Source organism: Salvia splendens, chromosome 19 (genome assembly GCF_004379255.2).
Source record: "Salvia splendens isolate huo1 chromosome 19, SspV2, whole genome shotgun sequence".
NCBI classification, from domain to species: domain Eukaryota; kingdom Viridiplantae; phylum Streptophyta; class Magnoliopsida; order Lamiales; family Lamiaceae; genus Salvia; species Salvia splendens.
In genome coordinates, this window is record NC_056050.1 from 25,948,839 (window position 1) to 25,953,609 (window position 4,771).

The 4,771-nt window shown below is 38.9% G+C and overlaps 1 long non-coding RNA gene across 1 annotated transcript; it reads right to left on the bottom strand.

Annotated features, from left to right (window-relative positions):
* Positions 1-1,075: 1,075 nt before the first annotated feature.
* On the bottom strand, positions 1,076-4,506 carry LOC121778321. The gene is made up of 2 exons (XR_006045656.1): positions 2,418-4,506; positions 1,076-1,273 (listed from the first exon to the last, which is right to left on the bottom strand). It is a non-coding gene; the product is annotated as an uncharacterized LOC121778321 (long non-coding RNA).
* Positions 4,507-4,771: the final 265 nt, after the last annotated feature.

Sequence of the window (4,771 nt, forward strand, 5' to 3'; positions counted from 1 at the left end):
GCCGCTAGGCCGGGCCGCAAATGCAGCCCCGGGACCGGCCTGGGCCGTGCCGCATCCTCCTCCATCGCGTGGGACGGGCCGGGACTCGCGATTTGCGGCCCGGCCCTCCGCGTTAAAGATGCTCTTACTTTATTCTCTATTCATTTTATGTCTTTTTCATTTTTCACTTTATTCTCCTTTTATTTAACTCACCTAACATAATTTTTCTTAATCTCTGTGCCGGAAAAAACGCCTCCATTACTATGGAATTGAGGGAGTACTTTCTTAGTCCCAACTAAGTTTGAGTCAATTTTTAGGCACCGAGATTAAGAAGTTATATTGAAAAGTATGATAGATAAATAAAGTAGAAAAGATAAAAGAGAGAGTGAAGTAGGTGATGAAATAAGTAAAGAGCTTTGAATATTTTGTTTTTTTTTTCTGAAAAGAAAATAACTGAACTTAGCTTGGTCATTAAAAAAGAAATGCTCAAACTTACTTGGGATAGAAAGAGTACTTGTTTATGGTTCAAACTTCAACTGATCCGACTGCTCAAACTTACTTGGGATAGATGCTCAAACTTACTTCGGATAGAAAGAGTACTTGTTTATGGTTGAAAGTTCAACTGATATGATTGGGTGAACCACTATTTATTTTACAAATTATATACGTATATAAATACAAATTTATTAAATTTAATAAACAATAAAATAAATTTAATATATAACAAAATATATTAAATATATAAATATAAAAAATATAAAAATTCATAGTAGACGATAAAAGTAATTAATATTTTTATTGATTAATATAATTAAATACAAATTACAAGTCAATATAGATAAATTTTTTAATATTTTAGATATAAAAATTGATAAGTTCATATTAATTCAAAAAAATTATTTGGCAAAATTTACTATAACAATTATATAAATATACATGAATTATTAGTTAGTTTTGATAAACCTTAAGTATAACTACTTGTACAAATAATATGTCATGACCGCACTTTCTAAGGATAGAAAGCCCGGTTGATCGCGACTAGGGGGAGGATGAAAGAAGCGGGGAAGAAAGGGGAAAACTGTGTCACAACTGAAACTTGAACCGAAATAACTCAAATAGTATATATATATCAAAGTGCATGATACATAGTGCAAACTCGATTTTTTTACATTGCAGCGGAAGAGTCAAGAGTAGATGACGTTGTGTATAGAGACACGCCGCATCCGAGTACTATTCTTATCGAAGGATCTTCATCGTCTATGCTCAACACCGCCCGCCGTCATCACTGCTCAACCTGCACATTTTTAAAACATATGCAGGGCTGAGTACTTGGTGTACTCAGTGGACACGTGCCGAAATATATTTTCATAAAACTGATTATGTCAAGCCACTCTTTGAGTGAACTCGGGGTTTTAGGAAAAGTCCGAGAACACTAAAACATTTTCCTTTTCCTTTTTCAAAAGCGATCTTTCGATCTATTTTCCTGGAACATATGTCATATCTGACTAACCCCTGGGGAACGGAAGCCCACTAACCTCCTCGTGAACAGAATTCACGAAACTCGGTGAAACGGAATGTAAGGGCTTCAACCGCTTACAAACCCGAATTCACTAACTCTTGGTGAAACGGAATGTATGGGCTCACCCCACTACAAACCCGACTTCACTAACTCTTGGTGAAACGGAATGTATGGGCTCACCCCACTACAAACCCGAATTCACTAACTCCTGGTGAAACGGAATGTATGGGCTCACCCCACTACAAACCCGAATTCACTAACTCTTGGTGAAACAGAATGTATGGGCTCATCCCACTACAAACCTGAATTCACAAAACTGAAACTTCTGGTCTAGTAGGGACATCGTCCTTGCTAGTCAGTCGGATAGGCAACGTTCAAAACTAAACATGGCTTGACATAACCCTTGCAACCTTATTTTTCTCATAAAACCGTTTTTGACATAACTCATCTTTCTTTCATCAAAAGCCGAACACATAACTATCAAAACTTCCCTTCTTTTCTCGTAAACGTATTTGGATCGAAACTCATTTCTATCGGTCAAAGCCGAACTCAAAAGTCACTTCTATCGGTCAAAGCCGAACTCAAAAGTTTCAACAGAGGCTTCACTTCATAAGCACTCGTAAAGCAACTTATAACGTCATATAATAACACCAAGCAAATAGCACTTATCATAACACTTCACATTAAAAAGCAAGCTCGCACTTAACATCACATCTTAAATAGAAAGCCAATAAAGTACTTTTCATAAAAACTGCACTTTAAACATAAAGCCCGCAATCATATATCACAATAGAAAGCCCGTAAAATACTTTTCGTGAAAACTGTGATTTTAACAGCAAGCCCACGTAAAACCTCACAATAAATAGAAAGCTCACTAAAATACTTTTCGCAAAAACTTTATAGTAAACAGAAAGCCCACCTCGTTCGCTTAAAACTTCTTAACTTGATTTATCCTGACTCCGACCTTAGCTCGCGGAGATAACCTTTTTGAAAACAACACAACTTACTAACAAGACTTAAGAAAATTCTTAAACTTTTAATTAGAATTAGAATGCATGCCCTAATTAATCATGGCCCAAGAACTTAATTAGAATTCTAGCATAAGACCAACTTAATTTCAGCCCAAGCTCCTTCGTAAAATAATTCCGTCTGACTCAACTGCTCTTCTCCCCCTTTGGTTTATTTTGGCCTAAGGATCAATTTTTTTCATCCCAACAATTAAATACGAATCACAACTTTTTTTCTCTTGCTCCAATCTGCCCAAGTAATTAAATATACTAGCCCAAGTCTCCCTTTAATAATCTGCAGCCCATCATTTTTTTTATTATTGGCCCAACAAACAAATCCCTTGGCCCAAATAAATCAACCAAGTAATCAACCCATCCTTCCCTCTCTCTAATCCCATTCCTCACTTTCATTCTTCCCCAATCTGAGAACCCAAATCAAATATCTGCCTCTGTCCCCAGTGCTCACTGCCGGAAATCAGCCGGTTATCTTCTCCGTCAAGACCCCCAATCTCCCTCTATCACTCTAGAACTGCGCCATCTCATCTCTCTCACTTTCTTTCTCAGCTTAGTTCGTCGGCGGCAGCTCGTCGGTCTCCGAGCCATCTCTCTCGCTCTCGGCGAAACGCTGCCACCCCAACAGCACCCTCGGAGCCCGCCGTCGTCCCGCGCCGCTGTCTCCTTCGCGAGGGAGGGTCCTTGCCGGCGTATCAGGCTCTCGACGCTGATCTCTCTGCCTTTCTCCGGGAGTTTGACATTTCCGCTGGGAGTCACACCGTTGCCGGCGACTCGCGTCAGCCCCCTCCGCCGAGCAGCTCCTTCCCCTAAAGCTAAGTCCCTTTTCTCCATTCCCTTTTTCTCAGTTTCTTTGAGTTATGGCAGTAGCTATGTGAAATTTCCATTTGCTTCTTGTGGTTTAAAGTTGTGATTTTGGGGACAATCTATCTTACTGGGATGATTTTATTCACACTGCTATGCTTGAACTACTATATGTGTGCAAGTTCTATCCGCCATTTCCATTCTCGGCAGGGGCTATGGTATCTAATTGTTGGTGATATCTCTATGTTCTTGTTACTCATGTGATGCAAAGAGGGGTTGTTGGGATTACCTTGCTTGGTGATTCTCGGTTGTGGCTGCCCTCTTTACTGCCGTCGCCTTGCGCCGTCGCTGCTCCTCACTCCGTCGCACTCCTCACCTTGTGGAATTTAACAGAGTGTAGTTTGGGGCGGAGGCGACGGCATTTATAGGCAAATTCCCTTGTCTTTTGTGGCAGATTTTAGGGAGTGTAACTTGCTACTTTGAACTACATGTTTCTCCTTCTTTTGAGCTTGTTGAATAGGCTTCCCTGCTTATTTTGGTGAAATTCTTGAGGGAAGGGAGTCCTCCCTTGACTGTTAAAAGGGAGTTCTAACTTCCCATCCTTGGCTTGTGGTTGAGTTCTCTTATCTTGTGGCAGCTTTGTTTGATTCCTTATTGGTGCAAGTTGAGAAGGGTCAAAATGTGGCTGATCCCAGCTCTAATTTGCAGCCTAATGACTGACCTATATAGCTCTACTATTCCTCTTCTTAATTGAGCTTGGGTCCTCCCTTTCCTTTATTTATAGGTTCCAAACTAACCTCTTTTTTTGGTGTAAACTTTGTAGGTTAGGGGCTGCACAATTGGAGTGTTGTGGGGCTGGAAATCGAGAAGGGATGAGAAGATGACTCATGCTCAAGCTTTCCTTGATTCCATTACCAATTCTAGCTAGAGTCAAACTTGTAGACTTTGTCCTTTAGAATAGCTAAGACATAGCTATTCACTTCTTGTATATAATTAGGTGTAGAGCACTCTATTTGGGGCAAGGATCCCCTGCTGTGCACAGCAGGGGCAGTGCCAATATTTACACACACAATACATTATTTTATAAAAAAATATATTAATATTTTATTATTATTATTTTAAATTAAATTATTGTGCTGTGTGTAACAGCATCCCCTGCTGTGCTATCAGCCACAGCAGGGGATCCAAATCCCTCTATTTGATTAATTGGCATTTCTTCTTTTCAACAATTGTAGTTCATAAAAATTTAAATTCCTTTCACTTTAATTCCAAGTGTCTCTTCGTCCAAATTTTTTTTATACTCCAAAAATCCGTACACAAAAACTCGGGGTGTTACATAATAATTAAATTTTGTAAAGAGTAAAATTTAATAGATGATAAATATATTATATATTGATAATTACTAATTGGAATATAAATTTAAACATGAATCATTAGTATGAGTAAAACA